General features: G+C 39.7%; 1 protein-coding gene and 1 pseudogene across 2 annotated transcripts in view; one reads left to right on the top strand and one right to left on the bottom strand.

Moving 5' to 3' along the window:
• The window catches only part of FANCC (FA complementation group C), a 323090-nt gene that overhangs the window by 225961 nt on the left and 71974 nt on the right, over nt 1–25155 (bottom strand). The window lies entirely within an intron of this gene.
• LOC138432321 (small ribosomal subunit protein uS8-like) lies at nt 23221–23605 on the top strand (annotated as a pseudogene).

Raw genomic sequence — 25155 nt, 5'->3', positions numbered from 1 at the left:
CTGTTCATGTACTGTTGAAGCCTGGCTTGGAGAATTTTGAGCATTACTTTACTAGCATGTAAGATGAGTGCAATTGTGTGGTAGTTTGAATGTTCTTTGGCATTGTCTTTCTTTGGGATTGGAAAGAAAACTGACCTTTTCCAGTCCTGTGGCCACTGCTGAATTTTCCAAATTTGCTGACATATTGAGCGTAGCACTTTAATAGCATCATCTTTTAGGATTTGAAATAGCTCAACAGGAATTCCATCACCTCCACTATCTTTGTAGTGATGTTTCCTAAGGCCCACTTGATTTTCCATTCCAAGATGAGTGATCACACCATGGTGATTATCTGGGTCATGAAGATCTTTTTTGTATAGTTTTTCTGTGCATTCTTGCCACCTCTTAATATCTTCTGATTCGGTTAGGTCCATACCATTTCTGCCCTTTATTCTGCCCATCTTTTTATGAAAAGTTCCGTTGGTATCTCTGATTTTCTTAAAGAGATCTATCTCTAGTCTTTCCCTTTCTATTGTTTTCCTCTATTTCTTTGCACTGATCACTGAAGAAGGCTTTCTTATCTCTCCTTGCTATTTTCTGGAACTATGCATTCAAATGGGCATATCTTTCCTTTTCTCCTTTGCCTTTACCTTCTCTTCTTTTCTCGGCTATTTGTAAGGCCTCCTCAGACAATCATTTTGCCTTTTTGCATTTCTTTTTGAGGGGGGTGGTCTTGATCACTGCCTCCTGTACAATGTCACAAACCTACGTCCACAGTTTTTCAGGCACTCTCAGTTCAGTTCAGTTCAGTTGCTCAGTCGTGTCCGACTCTTTGCGACCCCATGAATCGCAGCACGCCAGGCCTCCCTGTCCATCACCGTCTCCCGGAGTTCACTCAGACTCATGTCCATCGAGTCCGTGATGCCATCCAGCCATCTCATCCTCGGTCATCCCCTTCTCCTCCTGCCCCCAATCCCTCCCAGCATCAGGGTCTTTCCCAATGAATCAACTCTTCACATGAGGTGGCCAGAGAACTGGAGTTTCAGCTTCAGCATCATTCCCTCCAAAGAAATCCCAGGATTGATCTCCTTCAGAATGGACTGGTTGGATCTCCTTGCAGTCCAAGGGACTCTCAGGAGTCTTCTCCAACACCACAGTTCAAAAGCATCAATTCTTTGGCACTCAGCCTTCTTCACAGTCCAACTCTCACATCCACACATGACCACTGGAAAAACCATAGCCTTGACTAGACGGACCTTAGTCGGCAAAGTAATGTCCCTGCTTTTGAATATGCTATCTAGGTTGGTCATAACTTTTCTTCCAAGGAGTAAGTATCTTTTAATTTCATGGCTGCAGTCACCATCTGTGGTGATTTTGGAGCCCCCAAAAATAAAGTCTGACACTGTTTCCCCATCTATTTCCCATGAAGTGATGGGACCGGATGCCATGATCTTCATTTTCTAAATGCTGAGCTTTAAGCCAACTTTTTCACTCTCCTCTTTCACTTTCATCAAGAGGCTTTTGAGTTCCTCTTCACTTTCTGCCATAAGGGTGGTATCATCTACATATCTGAAGTTATTGATATTTCTCCCGGCAATCTTGATTCCAGCTTGTGTTTCTTCCAGTCCAGCATTTCTCATGATGTATTCTGCATGTAAGTTAAATAAGCAGGGTGAGAATATACAGCCTTGACACACTCCTTTTCCTATTTGGAACCAGTCTGTTGTTCCATGTCCAGTTCTAACCGTTGCTTCCTGACCTGCATACAGATTTCTCAAGAGGCAGGTCAGGTGGTCTGGTATTCCCATCTCTTTCAGAATTTTCCAGTTTCTTGTGATCCACACAGTCAAAGGCTTTGGCATAGTCAATAAAGCAGAAATAGATGTTTTTCTGGAACTCTCTAGCTTTTTCCATGATCCAGCGAATGTTGGCAATTTGATCTCTGGTTCTTCTGCCTTTTCTAAAACCAGCTTGAACATCAGGAGGTTCATGGTTCACGTATTGCTGAAGCCTGGCTTGGAGAATTTTGAGCATTACTTTACTAGCATGTGAGATGAGTGCAATTGTGCGGTAGTTTGAGCATCCTTTGGTGTTGCCTTTCTTTGGGATTGGAATGAAAACTGACCTTTTCCAGTCCTGTGGCCACTGCTGAGTTTTCTAAATTTGCTGGCATATTGAGTGCAGCACTTTCACAGCATCCTCTAATCCCTTGAATCTATTTGTCACTTCCACTGTATAGCTGAAAGGGATTTGATTTAGGTCATACCTGAATGGTCTAGTGGTTTTCCCCACTTTCTTCAATTTAAGTCTGAATTTTGCACTAAGGAGTTCATGATCTGAGCCACAGTCAGCTCCCAGTCTGGTTTTTGCTGACTGTATAGAGGTTCTCCATCTTTGGCTGCAAAGAACATAATCAATCCGATTTCAGTATTGACCATCTGGTGACCTCCATGTGCAGAGTCTTCTAGTGTTATTGGAAGAGGGTGTGTGCTATGACCAGTGTGTTCTTTTGGCAAAACTCTATTAGCTTTTGACCTGCTTTGTTTTGTACTCCAAGGACAAATTTGCCTGTTACTTCAGGTATCTCTTGATTTCCTACTTTTATATTCCAGTCCCCTATAATGAAAAGGACATCTTTTTTGGTTGTTAGTTCTAGAAGGTCTTGTAGGTCTTCAGAGAACCATTCAGCATCTTCAGCATTACCGGTTGGGGCATAGATTTGGAATACTGTGATACTAAATGGTTTGCCTTGGAAACAAACAGAGATCACTCTGTCATTTTCGAGACTGCATCCAAGTACTGCATTTCAGACTCTTGTTGACTTTGATGGCTACTCCATTTCTTCTAAGAGATTCTTGTATTCTCAGTAAATCTTTAATCCAATTTTAGTTGATGGGTGGGAATGTGTTCCCTCCCTGTTGTTTGATCTGAGGCCAAACTATGGTGGAGGTAATGAAGACAATGGTGACCTCCTTCAAAAGGCTTAACACACTGATGCACTCAATGCCCCCAACACTGCAGCAAACCACCATCAACCCATGCCTCTGCCGGAGACTCTTGGACACTCATGGGCAAGTCTGGGTCAGTCTCTTGTTGGGTCGCTGCTCCTTTCTTTATTTTGGGGGCTCCAAAATCACTGCAGATGGTGACTGCAGCCATGAAATTAAAAGACACTTCTTCCTTGGAAGAAAATCTATAACCAACCTACATGGCATATTAAAAAGCAGAGACGTTACTTTGCCAACAAAGGTCCGTCTAGTCAAAGCTATGGTTTTTCCAATAGTCATGTATGTGTGTGAGAGTTGGACTATAAAGAAAGCTGAGCACCAAAGAATTGATGCTTTTGAATTGATGCTGTGGTGTTGGAGAAGACTCTTGAGAGTCCCTTGGACTGCAAGGAGATCCAACCAGTCCATCTTAAAGGATATCAGTCCTGAATATTCATTGGAAGGACTGATGCTGATGTTGAAACTCCAATACTTGGGCCACCTGATGCAAATAACTGACTCACTGGAAAAGAGCCTGATGCTGGGAATGACTGAAGGTGGTAGGAAAAGGGGATGACAAAGGATCAGATGGTTGGATGGTAACACCAACTCAATGAACGTGAGTTTGAGCAAGCTCCGTGAGTTGTTGATGGACAGGGAAGCCTGGGGTGCTGCAGTCCATGGGATCGCAGAGTCGGACGAGACTGAGCAACTGAACTGAACCGAATATACACACTAATTAGAGAACTGAAAACTACACTTTTGATTGATATCAAATCCTTGATATTGCCCCCAATATAAATCCTTGGCTTTCTTACAATCCTGCTGAGTATATATGCCCTCACATGGATATCTCTGCCTATATTAATTTCATACAGACAACTAATGAAATATTGTTTAGCATATTTTATTTAAGAGCATAAAAGAAAGGTGGGTGTTCAGTGACATTTCCTCAAAACTCAGGATTTTATCAAGCATTTTCCATACACACAAACCCCTCAATACATACTAATATAGCAAAAGCAAAGGGCATAGAAAGTTAGAAGGAAGTCTCCCTTTTCATTTCTTAAATATACAGAATCAAATCATGTTTTCACCTTCTCCAAATACAGAGACTAAAATTAACAGTAACTGTTAGTCTCAGTTTATGTTTCCCAAAGAAAATAAAATCAGCTTCAGAAATTCTCATGTAGATTGAACTAAAGTAACAGTCCTATGAGCAGAGAGACCTGGACATCTGAACAGAAGTGACTAACCTGTGAAAGACTCCCATGTGCTTGTTCATGTCCCTGTTTCCTGCTCATCAGCGGAAAGCAGGAGGTGGGAGGGGAAGGAACAAAGTGGCAAGGGAAACCAACCTTGGGGTCCTTCAAACATCTGAGATACTGAAAAGAGAGACAGTCCAAATGTCTCAGGTTTGGATCAAGGGCATTTGTCCTTTCCCTCTCATTTATAAACTGGTCAAAAGTTACTTTGTTGCTTGCTGAAGCACTTTTTTTATGAACTCAAATCACCATGGCACAAAGATACTCTGTAGCCCAACCACTGTCTATAAAGGTTCACACTGAAGGCTGCCAAATTGACAGGGCTCAGACTCAAAGTATAGCAGGTGAGAGAGGTAATACTCTAGAGCTAAAAGTTCCCCATTTGGGTTGGCTCCTTTAGAAAAGCTTCCCATGTAGCTCAGCCAGTAAAGCATCTGCCTGCAATGCGGGAGACCTGGGTTTAATTCCTGGGTCGGGAAGTTCCTCTGGAGAAGGAAATGGCAATCCACTTCAGTATTCTTGCCTGGTGAATCCCGTGGACATAGGAAACTAGCAGCCTACATAGTTCATAGGATTGCAAGAGTTGGACACGACTTAGTGCTATCTTTCTTTGGAAAAAAGGCTATAACCAAAAATTTCATAGAAATGTTTACACAAGATATGAAGAATTCACCAAGCATAATTCATTAGATTGGAAGAAGGAAATAAAAGCATCAAAACACTTAAGCACTGTTGGAAGAAGGGTAACAAAAAATGAAGAAACAAATGGGAGATAGACTGGAGCAAAGTGCCCTAATTCATTACAAATAAAAACATTTCACTTAATTTAGTAATCAAGAAGTGTTAAGAACCTGGCAAGGGACTGCCCTAAATCAGTGGTTCTCAAATTATCTTTCAGAAAGCAAAGTAGGCTCCTAAAGTTGCGTATTAACACCTGAGTATTTATGCAGCCCCAACGTCAAAGAGCCACAGGCAGGGATGCACAGGATGTTGAGTCTACCACAGTGCTAGGACCAGTGACCACTAGTGACGTGAGCAACTTCAGCCTCTTGTTTAACATTATGTGACAATATTTTCCTCTCCTAAGTTACTAAGCTTCAGGGTGAAAAAATACACAATCTATAATCTAACCTGTGATATTCTGGCCCTCAATTAGCATTTCTACTGAGTGACACTTTCACATCTCATACGGCAATTCCATCCAGAGACATTCTAGAGCTTAGGTGGAAAGGAGGTGGAGGAGGGGTGTATTGGGAGTTGATGATTAGCAGATACAAACTGTTGCATACAGAATGTATAAACAACAAGATCCTACCATATAGGGCAGGTAACTATATTCAGTATATGGTGATAAAATAATGGAATAGAATATGAAAAAGAATAAATACACATGTATGTGTACGTGTGTGTGCATGTATAACTGAATCATGTTGCTGTATAGCAGAAATTAACACAACCCTGTAAATCAACTATACTTGAATAAAATTGAAAAAAAATGTTTTTAAGCTCAACACTAATCATTAGGTAAAGGCAAATCAAAACTACCATGAGATATTACTTTATACCCCTTAGGCTGGCTATCATTAAAAAAAAAAATAGCAAGTGCTGGTGAGAATGTGGAGAAACTGGAACCTCAACTGCTAGTGGAAATGCAAAATAGTATTGCTGTGTAAAAATGGTATGGTGGTTCCTTTTAAAAAATTAAACACTGAATTACCATCTGATCCACTTCTATATACATACCCAAAATAATAGAAAGTAAAGACTCAAACAGATAATTTTTTCCTCATACTCATAGCAGCATACGCAATAGCCAAAAGGTACAAACCACCCAAATATTCACCAAAAGACAGATGGGTCAACTAAATATATAAACATATACAGTGAAATATCATTCAATCATAAAAAGGAAGGAGTTTCTGATGCATATATGGATGATCCCTGAATCCATATCATGTTAACATTATGTTAAGAGGAATAAACCAGACACAAAAGGACAAATACTATATGATTCCACTAATAGGAGATACTTACACAGTAGTCAAACTCTTAGAGACAGAAAGCAGAATGGTGGTTGTCAGGGGCTGAGAGAAATGGAGAAGGCAGGGATTTACTGTTTAATGGGTAAACAGTTTCAGATGGGAAGGTGAAAATATTCTAGAGATGAATGGTGCTGATGGCTGCCCAACAATGTGAATGTAATTCAGGGCTGCCGAATTGTACACTTTTTAAAAATGGCTAAAATGATAAATCTTATGGTTTGTATATTTTACCACAATTAAAAAAAAAAAAAAAAAGAACAGACCAGCAGTGACTCCAGTCAAAGCTGAGGTAGGACCTGGAGCACATCCTGCATTCCAGTCATGCCCTTCCACCAAAGCCCCCTCCCTCAGAATAATTCCATCAACACTGCTGGTTGCCCATCCAATAGCCCTAACCCCTCTACTGCTTCTTTGCTAAGAGAATCAGTTTTGTCCAGAAATCTCATAGCTAATGAGTCTTGGGGAAGGCTGGGATCTTCCCAAATACCAGGGGTGAATCTTTTTTTTTTTTTTAATTGAGGGATAATTGCTTTACAGAACTGTGTTGGTTTCTGCCAAACATCAACATGAATGAGCCATAGATATACATAGGTCCCCTCCCACTTGAACCTCCCTCCCACCTCCCACCCCATCCCACTTCCTCCAGGTTGTTACTGAGCCCCAGTTTGAGTTCCCTGAGTCATACAGCAAATTCTCATTAGCTATCTATTTTACATATGGTAATGTAAGTTTCCATGTTACTCTCTCTACACATCCCACCCTCTCCTTCCTCCCCAACCCTCCTCCCCCATATCCATAAGTCTGTTCTCTGTCTGTGTCTCCACTGCTGCCCTGAAAATAATTTCATCAGTACCATCTTTCTAGATTCCATATATATGTGTCAGACAGTATATGGATATTTGTTTTCCTTTTTTGTACATGCTTGACTCTGTATTATAGGCTCTAGGTTCATCCACCTCATTAGAACTGACTCAAATGCATTCCTTTATATGACCGAGTAATATTCCACTGTATATATGTACCATAGCTTCTTTATCCATTCATCAGTCAATGGACATCTAGGTTGCTTCCATGTCTTAGTTATTGCAACTAGAGCTGTGATGAACAGTGGGATACATGTGTCTTCTTCAATTTTGATTTCCTCAGGGTATATGCCAAGTAGCAGGATTGCTGGGTCATATGGTGGTTTTATTCCTAATTTTTTAAGGAGTCTCCATACTGTCTTCTGGGCTTCCCTGGTAGCTCAGATGGCAAAGAAGCTACCTGCAATGCAGGTGACCCCAGTTCAATTCCTAGGTCAGGAAGTTCCCACGAGAAGGGATAGGCTACCCGTTCTAATATCCTTGGGCTTCTCTCGTGACCTAGACAGGTAAAGGATATGCCTACAATACAGTAGACCTGGGTTTGATCCCTGAGTTGGGACAATCCCGTGGAGGAGGGCATGGCAACCCACTCCACTATTCTTGCCTGGAGAATCCCTGGAGAGGAGCCTGGTGGGCTACCGTCCATGGCGTCACAAAGTCAGACACGACTGAGCAACTAAGCACAGCATACACTGTCTTCCACAGTAGCTGTATCAATTTACATTCCCACCAACAGTGCAAGAGGGTTCCCTTTTCTCTACACCCTCCCCAGCATTTGTTTGTAGACATTTTGATGATGGCTATTCTGACTGGTGTGAGGTGATATCTCATTGTAGTTTTGATTTGTATTTCAATAATAATGAGCATTGTGTGAGCATCTTTTCATGTGTCTATTAGCCATCTGTATGTCTTCTTTGGAGAAATGTCTGTTTAGGTCTTTTTCTCACTTTTTGATTGGGTTGTTTTTCCAGTATTTACTTATATGAGCTGCTTGTATATTTAGGAAATTAATCCTTTGTCAGTTGTTTCATTTGCTATTATTTTCTTGCCAGGGGTGAATCTTGATCAATGAGACCAGTGGATCTCAACATTTTGTTCTCAGACTCCCCTTTATAGTCATACTCATCACCGAGGGCATTACTGACAACTTCTATTTATGTGAGATATATGTATCAATATTTACCACATTAGAAATTAAAACTAAGAAAAATTTAAAACCCAAGAATATATTCCACTAGCTGGAATATATTCCAGAGCAATGACATCACCATAAATCAACAACTATTAACAACTCTACTGTAGACTAGTGAGAAAATTAGAGTAAGAAACACAAATGACGTTTTAGCACTACTATGAACATAGTTTTGCCCTCATCAGTCTTCTGAAAGTTCTCAGAGATACCCAACATCACATTTTAAGAATGGCTGGTGCATTCCAGTCATGGTATTTCCATTTGCCTTCCAACTAACTATAGGAATGGGCAATGTTATACAACTCTGGACAATAAGAACTGAGCTTCCACTGGAGAATATTAGTGGATAAATTCACTTGTTCCCCATATTATACACTGCAATCTTCATGGGACACAACAGCAGTAGTTACCTAGGGATTCAAGGAGTAATTAACCTAATATGCTGCAAACAGCAAAGCAGAAAGATGGACCTGGGTCCCCTCACTAGCACAGCTAAAGGAATGAAGTAGCCAACCTTGGAATTTTCCTGTTGGTTTAAGCCACCTTTTATTGGGTTTTCTTACAGTCAAATGTGTCCTCCCTGGCACATCTCCTCAGAACCTAGTTTGCTGAACACATTCTGAAAACCAAGGCTATGTATGTAGCTGGCACACAGTAGAAGTTCAATAAATATTTGCTGAACAAATGTGTGAATAAATAAGTAAACAAACAAATCCACTAAGGCTGCTGTAGAGGAGAGACTCAGATAAAATGCTGGCTTTGGGGCTGGCAGAAAGACATCCAGTTCCCATACTGTCAACATTTAAAACGAAGTTCGCTATAAATCTCATAGTATCAAAAATGGCTGTGTATTATATACCTGTCAGGGTGGCCAAAACGTTCTGAAATTACTTTCATTTGGTCTGCACAATCTCCAAGTATGAGAGGTAAGTCTACATTTGCCAAATATAGACCATAACCTACTCAGTGGCAATCTGATAAAAAGCACTGTTTCAGGGTTTTTTCCCCCATTTCCCCTGAGTATGAATCAACTGAAGTCACTTCTCCCATGAAATAAGCACCACACAGAGAATTATAGACAGAAGGCTAGAAAACACAGCGTTTATGGAAGAAGGAAAAGAGACAAATATCTAGCCTCCAGTCAATGTCGTTAACTAGGGGTACAATAGCCTTATCAGAAACTACTTAAAACTCCATTAAATATAATCAAATATAAAGTTAAGAAATTTATGCTCAACTATGCTTAAACTTGACAACATTCTTCCTCTTCCTTACTGAAACCCTGATACCAGTATTCTCAATTTACTTTTCAATGTTTCTTTGCTTCATTACTTTAAGCAGGATTGATAAACTTGTCCATGTATTTGTAGCTTTCTTTAAAAAATTTCATAATAAAACATTCTTGCTCCCATAAAGTGCTTATGAAAGAAACAAATGATACACTTTTTCCTGTTAAAACAATGAGGTTTTAAGAAAAATTCCACTAGGAGGAGCTGGCTTTTTCTCTGTTGAGTCAGGAGTGTTTTGTTTCTGAGACACTCTAATCAAAAACACAGACCTGAAATTTGCAGATAATTTCAAACAAACCCCAATCATAAACAAAACCTGGACCAAAGAAATAAGAGGAGGCAACTGCAATCCAGGTGCAGAGTGTACATACTCTTCACTCAGTTTTGCAAAGAATTAAGGAAATTTAACCTAGCAGATAACTTTCTGGGGGGTTACTGAGCTCCATTCTCCCATCCATGCCCCAAGCCACGTGGGAAAACGAGCTGCTCTCTGAATCTGGCCCCCAAATAGAAACATCCCTTTAGGACTGCTTGCTTTTGAAGCTGCTCAGATAGAAACTCCTGACCTTGTTTCCATTAGAGCAGCAAGGACCTATCACTGGGACTTGAGAAACATCAGTCTTCACACATACATTCTGTTAGAAATAGTGGTGACTTACTTTCATTGCATTCTTGTCCTCAATTCACTTAACTGACAGACAGTAAGACTGTGAGCTTTCAGTGAGACTGGAAGAAAAACGGGCTGAGGAGCACATTAGATATTAAAATATTAGAAGTCTTCTTGCCTCTGTCATTAGTAACTTGGCTCCAAGTGATTTCTGCCTCTTTCCATCCTTGGTTCTACTCATAATTTATTACTAAATAAACAAAAACAAAAAAATCCCACATATTTATTGGAAAACTACCATATGACAGGAACTCTAAAAACACTGCAAATAAAAAAATGGCAGCATTCCCATTTCCTCTCAAGCAACCCATGGCTAATGAGGAAATCACGAACTGCAAACAGATAAAACATAATTCTTTCTTGGAAGGGCTGGGAGAGAAGAAAACATGGAATGCTGCAGACAGCATCAAAAAGGGGCACCCCAGTCAGCCAGAAACAGCAATCACTCACTCTCTCATTCACACATATTATTTACATTTTCACCTCTGTTCAGTTTTCAGCATCTAAAAGTAGTGCTACTTGGCACCAAGACAAACACAACTGTAGGCTCTGATGTCTTAAGACACTATTTAGTTAGAACTGTGGGTGTTTGGAAACAATTGAATTCTTAAAATTACCATCAAAATAAAAAGTGAAATCCTTGTAGAGAACCATGGCATCCTAATAAATCCCACCTGCTTAATCCCACTCATCTTTTTGGGGCTGCAAGCCTCTGAAGGAGGAGTTTAAATGATTGTATGCTGTGGGTCACTGAACTCAAACAGAAAAGCATTTTTGTGGTTAGCTTTTAGTACTATGTAAAACCAAATATCTCACTTTGTTTCCTTTAAACCCTCAGCCCATGTGACCTCCAGTAAAGATGGCAAGTAAATTCACTCCTTGATAGATCCCCTCTACTCCAAACACAGCAAAGAGAGAGGAAACAAGAAGAGAAAACCAAGAGGATGCAAGCAAGCTCAAAAACAATAGGAAAATTTCTGTCTAATAGATATGAGGCAGAAACAGAGTGGAGTAAATTCTCCGAGTTAAAGCCTTTAGCCTCCTAAGCTCAGGATCCAAAAGTAAGCACTGCAACTGGAAGCATGAAGCCTACAAAAGTTGGTGGTAGTTGGTCAGTTGCTCAGCCGAGTTCTCCTCTGTGATCCCACGGACTGCCAGGCTTCCTTGTCCTTCACTATCTCCCGGAGTTTGCTCAAACTAACCATAACCCACCAAGGAGAGAGGCGGACCTAGCATCCTACCTGAGGCAGGATTGGAGGTGAAACTGGAGGAGGGCTCCTCCATTCCTGAAAGAACATTGGTTATCTCATACGGAGCTGTCCCTAGGGAGGAGGGAGACCACAGACCAGCCAAAGATGAGGGATTCAATGAAGCAGCCTGTGATTGCCCAAGTAACCGAAACACCATGGCAATTCTGGACTAGGGCTCCATGAAAGCCCCAGAGACAACTATAAATTGCTTTAAACAAGGAAGACTAAGCAGAGAGGGAGAAAGAGAGGCAGAAAATGGATCAATGAAAGCAATTAAAAAATATGCTGCATTCAAAACATGCCATTCAACCAAAGTTCTAAAGTACATGAGGAAATCTAATCCCAATAAAGGCAACTAACAAAATCAGCCATCAAACCACTAATTCATTTCAGATGAAATGAATATTATAAAATAGTCCAACAAAATAAGTATATTTAACTGAATTAAAGACTTAAATTTAAGACCTGAAACCATAAAACTCTTAGAAGCAAGCAAGCAGTAAGCTCTTTGACATCGGTCTCTAGGAATTTTTTTTTGATCTGTCTCCTCAGGCAAGGGCAACCAAAGCAAAAATAAACAAATGAGACCACATCAAACTAAAAAGCTTTTACACAGCAAAGGAAACTATCAACGAAACAAAAAGGCAACCAACTGAATGGGAGAAGACATTTGCAAATGATACCTCCAATAAGGGGTTAACAACCAAAACATATAAGAAACTCATACAGCTCAATATATTTTTAAAAATCCAATTAAAAAAATAAAGGACATGACATTTTCCCAGAGAAGACATAGAGACAGTCAACAAGCACATGAAAATATACTCAATATTATTAATCATTAGAGAAATGCAAATCAAAACCAGTCAGAATGATTATCATTAAAAAGATAACAAAGTATAAATATTAGTGAGGATATGGAGAAAAAGGAACCCTAGTACATAGTTGGTGGGAATATAAATTGGTACAGCCACTATGGAAAACAGTATGTAAGTTTCTGAAAAAATTAAAAATAAAACTACCATATGGCCCAGCAATAACACTTCTGGGTATTTATCCAAAAAACACCCCATTAATTCAACAAGATATATGCAAACCAGAGTTCACTGCAGCATTATTTACAATAGTCGAATATGGAAGCAACCCAGGAGTCCATTAATACATAAATGAGTAAAGATGTGAGACACATACAAACAGACACATACACATGGACAAACACAGATGTAGACACACACACAATGTAATATTACTGAGCCATAAAAAAGTATGAAACCTTGCCATTTGAAACAACATGGGTGGATCTATTAGTAGAAGATATTATGCTAAATGAAATCAGTTAGATAGAAAAAGACAAATACCATAAAATTTCATTTATATGTGGAGTCTTAAAAGGTCCGTATAGCCAAAGTTATGGTTTTTCCAATAGTCATGTACAGATGTGAGCTGGACCATAAAGAAGGCTGAGCACTGAAGAATTAATGCTTTTGAACTGTGGTGCTGGAAAAGACTCTTGAGAGTCCCTTGGACTGCAAGATCAAACCAGTTCAATCCTAAAGGAAATCAATTCTGAATATTCATTGGAAGGACTGATGCTAAAGCTGAAGCTCCAATACTTTGGCCACTTGATATGAAGAGTGGACTCATTGAAAAAGATCTTGATGCTGGGAAAGGTTGAGGCAAGAGGAGAAGGGGGCGACAGAGATTGACATGGTTGGATGGCATCACCGACTGAATGGACATGAGTCTCAGCAAACTCAGAGAGATAGTGAAGAATAGGGAAGCCCGGTATGCTGCAGTTCAGGGGTTGCAAAGAGTAAGACATGACTAAGACACAACAACAAAAACACCACAAATGAACAATGTAACAAAAACAGAAAAAGACTTATAGAGCCAGAGGAAAAAACCAGTAGTTGCCAGAGGAGAGGTGAGTAAGTAGAAAGGGCAAAACAGGTAAAGGGGATTAATAGGGACTACCAACTTCCATTTATAAAATAAGTAAGTCATGGGAATATAGGAAACAGCACAGGCAATATAGTCAGTAATAATTCTGTATGGTAAGAGATGGGAACTACACTTACTGTGGTGATTATTTTGTAATGTACAAAAATATCAAATCACTACAATACACACCTGAGACTAATACAACATTGTAAGTAAATTATACTTCAATTAAAAATCAAAATAATTGTATTTAAGATGTTAAAAACCTAATTAAAAATAAGAAATTATAAAGCACAAACTCTGAGTTAAAACAATAGAGGGCTAAAAAAGAATCAATTGAAAATTATTTAAGAAGACAGTCATTAAAATAAAAAACACAGTACACAAGATACTTTAGGCAAAACTAAAGAGCTAGAAAATTTGAAGACAATACTATGAAATTCACTCAGAACGCAGCCCAGAAAGAAAATCAAAAATTATGAGAAAGAAGTTAGAAAACATAAAGGTTAGTTTCACAAACATCTAGAAGGTATTACAGCAAAAAAGAAAAAGTGAAGAGAATGAAGAGAAACAATATTTAAAGAGATAAAAGCAAGAAATATTCAAGAAATACAAGTTCTAAGACTAACAGTACATTCTAAATACTGAAAAAGACTATTTAAATAATTATAGATATATAAGGAGCTGAGCTGTATCCTCTGTGATGACCTAAGGGTGGGATGGAGGGGGGGGCCTATGGAGGAGGGGATATATGTAAATTCAGTCAGTTCAGTTCAGTTCAGTTGCTCAGTCGTGTCCAACTCTTTGCGACCCCATGAATCGCAGCATGGCAGGCCTTTTTGTCCATCACCAACACCCAGAGTTCACTCAGACTCGTGTCCATCGAGTCAGTGATGCCATTCAGCCATCTCATCCTCTGTCGTCCCCTTCTCCTCCTGCCCCCAATCCCTCCCAGCATCAGAGTCTTTTCCAAGGAGTCAACTCTTCTCAGGAAGTGGCCAAAGTACTGGAGTTTCGGCTTCAGTATCATTCCCTCCAAAGAAACCCCAAGGCTGATCTCCTTCAGAATGGATTGGTTGGATCTCCTTGCAGTCCAAGGGACTCTCAAGAGTCTTCTCCAGCACCACAGTTCAAAAGCATCAATTCTTCGGTGCTTAGCTTTCTTCACAGACCAACTCTCACATCCATACATGACCACTGGAAAAACCATAGCCTTGACTAGACGGACCTTTGTTGGCAAAGTAGTGTCTCTGCTTTTCAACATGCTATCTAGGTTGGTCATAACTTTTTTTCCAAGGAGTAAGCGTCTTTTAATTTCATGGCTGCAATCACCATCTGCAGTGATTTTGGAGCCCCCAAAAATAAAGTCTGACACTGTTTCCACTGTTTCCCCAACTATTTCCCATGAAGTGATGGGACCATGATCTTCGTTTTCTGAATGTTGAGCTCTAAGCCAACTTTTTCACTCTCCTCTTTCACTTTCATCAAGAGGCTTTTTAGTTCCTCTTCACTTTCTGCCATAAGGGTGGTGTCACCTGCATATCTGAGGTTATTGATAGTTCTCCCGGCAATCTTGATTCCAGCTTGTGCTTCTTCCAACCCAGCATTTCTCATGATGTACTCTGCATAGAAGTTAAACAAGCAGGGTGACAATATACAGCCTTAACATACTCCTTTTCCTTTTTGGAACCAGTCTGTTGTTCCAGTTCTAACTGTTGCTTCCTGACCTGCAGATAGGTTTCTCAAGAGGCAGGTCAGGTCGTCTGGTATTCCCATCTCTTTCAGAATTTTCCAATAGTTGATTCAGATGTGGTACAGCAGAAACTAACATGACATTGTAAAACAATTATACTCCAACTTAAATAATAATAATAATCAGGTAAATAAATCAATTTTTAAAACACACACAGACTAAAATATTAATTGTCAAAAGAAAATCTCAAAACATCACTGAACATCACTGGATCTGCTGAGTCGCAAGGCTCAAGAGGCAAGCCGCAAGAGCTGCAGCTGGGCTCACTGACGCCTGACAGCGTGCAGAGACAATGGGGAATTAAGCAGCTCAGATCAGCACACTCATGCTGAGGCAAAAGTCCCATGAGCATTTTACCTCTTTCTTAACAGTTGGTGGATACAAAGTGAGGTGACTGTCTTTCATTTTAGAGATAAAAAACTTCCTGAAAAAGCAGAACCTTAAATGTTTCTAAAAACTTCTAGCAACAAGAGATGTGTCCACCCTGGAATGATATGTAGTCTGGATTTAAATTTCTCTTCCTTGCCCACCATGTTTCTGCCAGCAGCACCTAACTGGACTTCTTTGGATGTCTTGTTCATCATAGTATCACAACCAACTTCAGACCAATGGACTCATTATACATACAGCAAAAGACCTGAGACAAGGAGCTGATGCCAACAGGGTTCAATGTCAGCTCTAGTTATTATCAGCTGCTATCTGAACTTGATGTTTTTCGTTTTGTTCCTTCACCTCTTATAAACTTCTTTAGAACATATTATTTCATTCCATTGCATCTTGTCTGGAAGCATGAAGAAACAAGAATGAAAGCCTGAGTTATCTGGAAAGGATAATAGATGTTATCTGAAGTTATCTGGAGGATCACAGATGATTTTCAATAGAACAATTGGTCTCAGAAAACTGGTAATATATAACACATGTCATAATTGTTTAGATAAAGACTAGACTAATCACTTTGCCTACAAAGGTTAGTATAGTCAAAGCTATGGTTTTTCCAGTAGTCCTGTATGGATGTGAGAGCAGGACAATAAAAAAGGCTAAGTGCAAAGAACTGATGCCTTCAAACTGTCGTGCTGGAGAAGACTCTTGAAAGTCCATTGGACTGCAAGGAGATCCAACTAGTCAATCCTAAAGGAAATCAATCCTGAATTTTCATTGGAAGGATTGATGCTGAAGCGAAAGCTCCAGTACTTTGGCTACCTGATGCAAAGAGCTTACTCACTGGAAAAAGACCCTGATGCTAGGAAAGACTGAAGGCAGGAGGAGAAGGGGGCGACAGAGGATGAGATGGTTGGATGGCATCACCAACTCAATGGACATGAATTTGAGCAAACTGCAGGAGATGGTGAAGGACAGAGAAGCCTGGCATGCTGCAGCTCATGGGGTAACAAAGAGTCAGACACGACTGAGTGACTGAACAAGAGTTATCAATTTTTCATAAAGGTTAGTGAACCTCTCATTTAGGTTCCCCTGGAAAGCAGAGCTCAGGCAAGCTAAAGAAGGTAAGAGACCTGAATTTGCCTTATTTCCAGATTTAAAATCTCTCACTAAAACCACCTACATCATGCTATCCAAGTGGTATACCTGGTAGTCACTCAAGGGGATCAAGAGGGACAAAGGCTCTAGAACTAGCCACAGGGTCTCAGATATTTTCTAAAAATTTTGTTATATTATGGCACAAGAGCACCACCTACTGAAATAGTTCCAAGGGACAATTTATCCATTTATCAAAAAATGGCTAGGTCTATATCTACCTCTAACCAACTGTTTACCTTGGTTTCAGAAAAACATGACTGTGGAGGGATGGACTTCAAATCATTTCAATATAACTGGCTGTGTCTCTTTCTTGTTTAAAACTAGGGTCCTTGCCAAGACCTCCTGAAAAAGAAATCGTTGCCCTCATTTTTGCTTTAATAACTATAGTAAAATGAGTCTTGCTACTATCAGTATCCTCTTTCCCTCCTATCCAGCTTGAGCTATCTCAGTGAATACTCTATTTCTAGATCTCTTCCCCTATCTGTTTTCCAAGAAGCAGAGAACACTCAAGGGGGCAACCTATGGGTTCTAATGAGTCTAGAAAGGATATATATCAAGTCATTCAGTCAAATTTTAAACCATACAAGGCACAGTACTAAGACTGGGGAATTTTGCTTTTTTTCAAACTCATTTGAAGATGATTACAGTAGCCCCCCTTCCCTCAAGGAGCTTAAAATGAACACAGAAGTTCTAGACCAGCAAAGCTGGAGGCCAAATGAGCTGCTAGTAAAATAAAGAAGAAAATACCCAGGGAAGGACAGTTTGGGGGGTTGTGCAACTAACATCGTAGCAAGGCAGATCGTTTCTACTACGCTGCATACATGCAGAATGAAGCAGGAGCCATGGCAAAAATAGAGTTCTTTCTGTAGCCCCTCAGGCTTTCATGAAGCTCTTAGTTACTGCCAGTTACAAAATCCTTGACCCAGACTTGCTTGAACAACTCACATAAATTCTACCGTATATGTCACGTAGTCTTGTTACTTTTTATTGGTGCGATGGGCTTACTCTGCTTATGAGCCATTGTATGCATAACCTCTACCATGCCTTAATTGTGATGAAAAAGCAGCAACTCATGTTTACTCCCAATCATGTCGTGCATTCTGTCATCAGTTACTAGTCAGGGTTCCATCACAGCCAGAGTATTCACACGAAAATAGAGGGGATCCTCTACATGGCACAACCATGGAAGAAATAACACATAGCCCCAAAATGCCAGTCATCTGATGCCTGTAAAAGTACAAATTTGTTAACTTGGAAATCACTGAAAATTTCAAAGCAATAAATATGTCTTTATTCTATTTCAATTGCTTCGTAGAATAAAAGAGGATACTTTAGAAAACTTCCAATCACAGTTCTCTAGTGTTCACACATGGCTATGCTAGGTGCAGTCTGCACTATATGGTGTGCTTGTTAAAGCCCCGTAGCAACGGGAAACCAGAGCAGTGTCATAGGAAAGGTAAATCCAGCTGAATGTGAAAACCTCAGCAGAGAGACTTGCTGGAAAAGAATGAAGTTATACAAGAAAGAGGCAAATTCTAAGATAAAAAGCAACCAACTAGTTGACAGAAATAAAGCAGGAAAAAAAAAAAACCAACATGTGAGTCACAGGCCCGTAGAATTGCGGGGGGAGGGGGGGACATAATATCAGGTTTTATTTGTCCAATATAAAATAGATATTATTTAAAAATAATGTTAGGCAACAGGTGGGCTTCTCAGGTGTCTCAGTGGTAAAGAATCCACCTTCCAATGCTGGAGATGCAGGTTCAATTCCTGGGTTGGGAAGATTCCCTGGAGAAGGGAATGGGAACCCACTCCAATATTCTTGCCTGGAAAATCCCATGGACAGAGGAGGCTGGTGGGCTATATTCCATAGGGTTGCAAAAAGTCAGACACAACAAAGAGCTGGACAACAAAATACCAAGCAGGGGCCTAGAAAAAATTCAGTAGGTCTGCTAGATTTGACCCAGTTTGGGCCCTCATTAGAATTCCGGATGTAGTGAACATCTGCAGTCACCTCTCCAACGCTTATTTTCTACATTCCTTCTTCCTAACAGGAACCTAAAATTTCTTAGCCAGCAGATTTTGGTGAGACAAGAATGAGCTCTGTTTGGGTTAAGCAGTGGTTCTTGATCAGGGACAGCCTTGACCCACAGGGGACCTTTGACAATGTTTGATGGCATTTTTAGTTGTCACAACTAGAGGAGTGTGCTGCTGACATCCAGTGGATAGAGGCCATGGATGCTACTACACTTCCTATAATACAAAGGACAGTCCCCCAAGACCAGCAATTGTCTGGTCCAAAATGTCACTCCCTCACCCATGCTAGAACACTCAATCACTCACCCAGGAGTTTCTGAGAACAGACTCTCTCCTTGTCAGATGTGAAGAAGGAAATAAGTGTTTCAGCTCCTGCTTGGAGCTATCTCACCATGATATAGAAGCCAGCCTTAGGATTAAGTGTGGTAGGCAAACACAGGTTTCAGGTGATGGCTCCTTGCCACGAGGGCTCTTTAAAAGACAGACCACTTTTTGGAAAATAACTCCGTTTTTTCTCCTCATTACATGATCTTTTCACTTCATAACATATTACATAAATCACCAAAGGCAACATATTGACATTATAATTTCAGATAAAGAATACTCATTAATTCACTCAACACAGCAGTTTCTTGTCAATAATATGACAGAATGAAAAGATTTTTAGAATTATTCGAACATGCCATCGCATACACAGTAGGGTAAATGATGGCCCCCTCAAATGTATGGTCTCCCTGGGACCTGCAATTATTACTTTGAAGGAGTGAATTCATATTTACTTTGTATGGCAAATACAGAGGAAGTACTTATAATGGATTACCAAGGTATGCTATAAAAGAAATCAGATGTATCCTTGTGAGAACGGGGGAGCATGAGGCAGACACACAGAGGAGGAGCCAGGCAGGCAGAGATCAGAGCAATGTAGCCACAAGCTCAGAAGTGCTTTCGCTGGCAATCACCAGAAGCCAGGACCAGATTCTCCTCTAGTATTCCCAGAGGGAAAGCAGTCCTGCCAGATTTCAGACTTCTGGCTTCCAGAACCATAAAATAATACCTTTCTTCTGCTTTCAGTCTCTAAATTGGTAATTGTTTGTTACAGCAGCCTCAGGCAATTAATGCAGCATCTTTCAAGGAGGTATATGATCCTTCAGTCAAAGGATTCACCACCATCTAATTAACTTAGAACCTCAGGGTCCATATTCTCAGGAAGAAAAGTTAGTTGGCTCAATTCATTCAACAACGTCTCTAAATTGTTTTCTACTGGGTCAGCTGCTCATCCCACAAAGACTAGTGTTTGACAGGTACTAAAGTCTGCGCAGATGGTGACTGCAGCCATGAAATTAAAAGATGCTTACTCCTTGGAAGGAAAGTTATGACCAACCTAGATAGCATATTCAAAAGCAGAGACATTACTTTGCCAACAAAGGTCCATCTAGTCAAGGCTATGGGTTTTCCAGTGGTCATGTATGGATGTGAGAGTTGGACTATGAAGAAAGCTGAGCGCTGAAGAATTGATGCTTTTGAACTGTGGTGTTGGAGAAGACTCTTGAGAGTCCCTTGGACTGCAAGGAAATCCAACCAGTCCATCCTAAAGGAGATCAGTCCTGGGTGTTCATTGGAAGGACTGATGCTGAAGCTGAAACTCCAATACTTTGGCCACCTCACGCGAAGAGTTGACTCATTGGAAAAGACTCTGATGCTTGGAGGGATTGGGGGCAGGAGGAAAAGGGGACGACAGAGAATGAGATGGCTGGATGGCATCACCGACTCGATGGACATGAGTTTGGGTGAACTCTGGGAGTTGGTGATGGACAGGGAGGCCTGGCGTGCTGCAGTTCATGGGGTGGCAAAGAGTCGAACACAACTGAGCAACTGAACTGAACTGAAAGTCTGCAGATTCTTCAAAGGCAGGTAGAGCAAAGAGGAAATGATCAGCATGTGCATTATGGTAATCAAGAGTTATATAGCTCTTTTAGTTAAGGACACTCAGGAGAATTGCATCATTTCTGTATTTGAGATCTGTGGAAGAGATGACCACAATCTGTAAACAGAGAGTAGGAGCCTAAAATTTCCTTCTAGCTCTATGACTCTACAGCAAAACCTTACTACTTAGGGCTGTATTATCAGGTTTTATCATTTAATATCCAGAAGGATCTTCAATTAGCAGAATATCAGGGAAATCTCAGGAAATGAAAAACCATCTCTGTTATACAATCTGGTCAATGACCTGCCATTACTTCGAGGAAAGGAATAAAAAGAAGATATCAGCAGTACTTATAGAAGAAAAAAATCCTCTGAACTAACTGTGATCAAAGTACAGTGCAACAGTTGTACAGAGCAATGGAATTATAACAGAACTGGCTGTTCTGTTATTAGAAAAAAAAAAAGGCTGACAAGGGTTGAGAAGAGGGGAGGATGAATAGGCAGGATACAGAGAATTTTTAGGACAGTGAAACCACTCTGCATGATACTCTAACGGTGGATATATGTCACTATACATTTTTCTAACCCCATAGAAAGTAAATGATGGACTTTGGATGATTATGATATGTCAATGAAGGTTCATTAACTGCAACAAATGTACAGTTAATGTGGCAAGGATGTTGATAATAGAGGAGGTGGTACATATGTAGGGGAACAAAATATATGGTAAGTCTGTACTTTCCACTCAAGTTTTCTAAGAACCTAAAACTCCTCTCTAATAAAATAAAATAAAAGAACCTTTTTTAAAGGCCATGGTGACAGGAGCAATTTTGGCTCAACAAAACTCCAATCTACTCTAGACGCTCAAAGAATAAGGCTCAGAAACAGCAGGAACAGAGTGAAAAAGGCAAAAAATGGGTCTCAACTATTATCTGGCAGCAGCTGCAGCCCTCACACCCTATATAGTAAAATTAATCAGTTCCCTGAATTACAATTTCATAAATTCAGACAGCCAGATGCTTGCTTCCTCCAGACATAGAGGATAATTTGTGTTGGTTATACTATGAGGTATTATCTGCTTCAAAGTCTACTATGGGACTCCTCAACCACCAGGAAATTAAAATACAAAAGCTTTTTATTGTGTCTCCCCCCAACTCTACCCTCAAGATACTATGTATTTCCAATGTCAACTAAGAATTTCATAAGGGAGAGCTTCTCTCACATGTCAAATATGAAGGTTTTTTTGTTGCTTGGTTTGTTTATTCATCCAACTTAGACTACAGGATATTCTACAGCAGCACATGCCCTCTGGCATTAAGTCCATGAGCCAGATTTTCTTTAAACCTTTCTTCTAACAGATATTCCTCTCCCTGTCACAAGCAGTGTGATCTTTTTACCTTTCTCTACCTCATTTTCAAGACCACTTGTTTAGAGACAAAGCGATCTCAAGTAACAGGTTAATTATGTAGGTATGTATGTGCCCAGTGTAAGGGCTAATGATGTGCTACTGATCTACTGATCTTTCCCTGTCACACCACAAGAATTGTATTTGGTCTGGCAAAGCTCAAAAAGTTTAACCATATCTATCTGGTTAAGATTAAAAAAAAAAATCAAAGAAAGAGTATGAGTCTATTTGCTTAATAACTATGGGTAAAAATCTTGAAGCTTTTCACTAGCTTAAGCATGATTGTAACCTTTGGCCTTTGGAAGCATTACCATGAACAAAGCTAGTGGAGGTGATGGAGTCCCAGCTAAGCTATTTCAGACCCTAAAAGATGCTGCTGCTAAGTGCTGCACTCAATGTGCCAGCAAATTTGGAAAACTCAACAGTGGCCACAGGACTCAAAAAGGTCAATTTTCATTCCAATCCCAAAGAAAGGCAATGCCAAAGAATGTTCCAAATACCACACAATTGCACTCATTTAGCATACTAGCAAGGTAATGGTCAAAATCCTTCAAGCTAGGCTTCAACAGTACACGAACCAAGCGCTTCCAGATGTACAAGCTGGATTTAGAAAAGGCAGAGGAATCAGAGATCAAATTGCCAACATCCATTGGATCATTAAAAATAGCAAAGGAATTCCAAAGAAACATCTACTTCTGTTCCATTGACTATGCTAAAGCTTTTGACTGTGTAGACCACAAAAAAACTGTGGAAAATTCTTAAAAAGATGGGAATGAATATCAGACCATCTTACCTACCTCCTGAGAAACCTTTATGCAGGGAAAGAAGCAACAGTTAGAACCAGGCATAGAACAATGGGCTAGTTCAAAACTGGGAACAGAGTACGTAAAGGCTGTCTATTGCCACCCGGCTTATTTAACTTCTATGCAGAGTACGTTAAGCTAAAAGCCAGTCTGAATGACTCACAAACTTGAATCAACATCACTGGGAGAAATATCAACAACCTCAGAAATGCAAATGATACCACTCCAATGGCAGAAAGCAAAGAGGAAACTAAAAAGACTCTTGATGAGGGTGAAAGAGGAGAGTGAAAAACCGTGAATGTCCTGGCTGATGCTCTCAAGAGTATCAACAATGCTGAAAAGAGAGGCAAATGCCAGCTGCTTATCAGGCTGTCCTCCAAAGTCATCATCAGGTTTCTAACTGTGATGGTGAAGCATGGTTACATTGGTGAATTTGAAATCACAGATCATTACAGAGCTGGGAAAACTGTTGTGAACCTCACAGGCAGGCTAAATAAGTGTGGAGTGATCAGCCCCAGATTAACATCTAGAAAAATGGCAGAATAACCTGCTCCCATCCCATCAATTTGATTTCATTGTACTGACAACTTCAGCTGGCATCATGAACCATGAAAAAGCAAAATCAAAACACACAGGAAGGAAAATCCTTGGATTTTTTTCTCAAGGGAGGTAATACCTACAAATAAAATGCCTGGCAGTGGTGGGGGCAGCGGGGAGGGGAAAAAGAGGGAACAATCCCACTTAATAACAATTGCATCAAAAAGAATAAAATATCTAGGACTAAATCTAACCAAGAAGTAAAGGACCTATGTGAAAAATTATAAGACACTGTTGAAAGAAGTTGAAGATGGTACAAAGAACTGGAAAGATACACCATGTTCATGGATTAAAGAATTAATATTGTTAAAATGACCATACTACAAAAGGAATACAGATTCAATGCAATTCCTTTCAAAACACCAATGGCATCTTAGCACTGAAACAAATAATTCCAAAATTTGGGTAGAAACAAAAAGACTTTAAATAGCACAAAACAAATTTGAGAAAGAACAATAAAGCTGGAGGAATCATATACCCTGACTTCAAACTATACTACAAATCTACAATAATCAAAGGAGTATGGTATTGGCACAAAAACAGACATATAGATCAATGGAACAAAAAACAGAGCCCAGAAGTGAACCCGTATTTAAATGGTCAATTAATCTACAACAAAAGAAGTAAAACAATACAATGAGAAAAAAACACCCTCATTAATAGTGTTGGGAAAACTGGACAACTACATGCAAAAGAATCAAACTGGATTACTCTCACACTATATACAAAAATCAACTCAAAATGGATTAAAGCCTTACATGTAAGATCTGAAATCATAAAACTCCTAGAAGAAAACAGACAGTGGTTTTCAGGAATATATATATTTTAATATATCTCCTCAGGCAAAGGAAACCAAAGCAAAAATAACTGGGACTGCATCAAATGAAAAACCTTTTACAAAGCAAAACAAAGAAATCATTCAAAAGATGAGCACTGATAACATTTCTGAAGGCACTCACCAAAAATATCATTACCACCTCTTACTCTCAACAGTGGCAATTCACATAAAATTTTACTTTTATACTTAATAATTTCAAAATTTATAAAATGTTTACATTGTTTTAATCAACTGTGAACCAGGAATAATTCAAAAGATAATTCATAAAAAATTACATGCATAATCTTATATTATATGCATTTTTATTGCAGAATCTTAACTCTATCACATATCTATATTCTTGTTTCACTGTATTACACTCAGTCAGGAGAAGTTTCTTCATTTTTGAACTATCTGTCCTGAATATCTTCAATTTACCTTACTTGCCTCATTTCCAAATGGAGCACTATTCTTTCCTGCTTCCATGAGTTCTCTGGGATCCCTTGCTTTTCCCACCCATGATTAACACACATGCCTTCCCATCTCATTTAGACTTTTTTCCATCTACTCTTCTCCCTGTTCACTGCTTCCTTATTGAGGTCTAGACTTGACAGCAAAATAGACTTCTGGAAGAGAGATGATGATATGAAGAAGAAACTTCCTGAGCCTCATCAAGGAATGAGGTAAATAGTGGAAATAATTCTGCAGCATGGCCTTTGCATTTTTATTAAATGCAAATACCCAGAGAAGATGAAACATATTGTTAAACATTAATACCAATGTCTCAGGAGGAGCATGCTGAAACAGGG

Source organism: Ovis canadensis, chromosome 2, assembly GCF_042477335.2.
Source record: "Ovis canadensis isolate MfBH-ARS-UI-01 breed Bighorn chromosome 2, ARS-UI_OviCan_v2, whole genome shotgun sequence".
Classification (NCBI taxonomy): Eukaryota; Metazoa; Chordata; class Mammalia; order Artiodactyla; family Bovidae; genus Ovis; species Ovis canadensis.
This window is presented reverse-complemented; position numbering and strand designations above follow the sequence as displayed.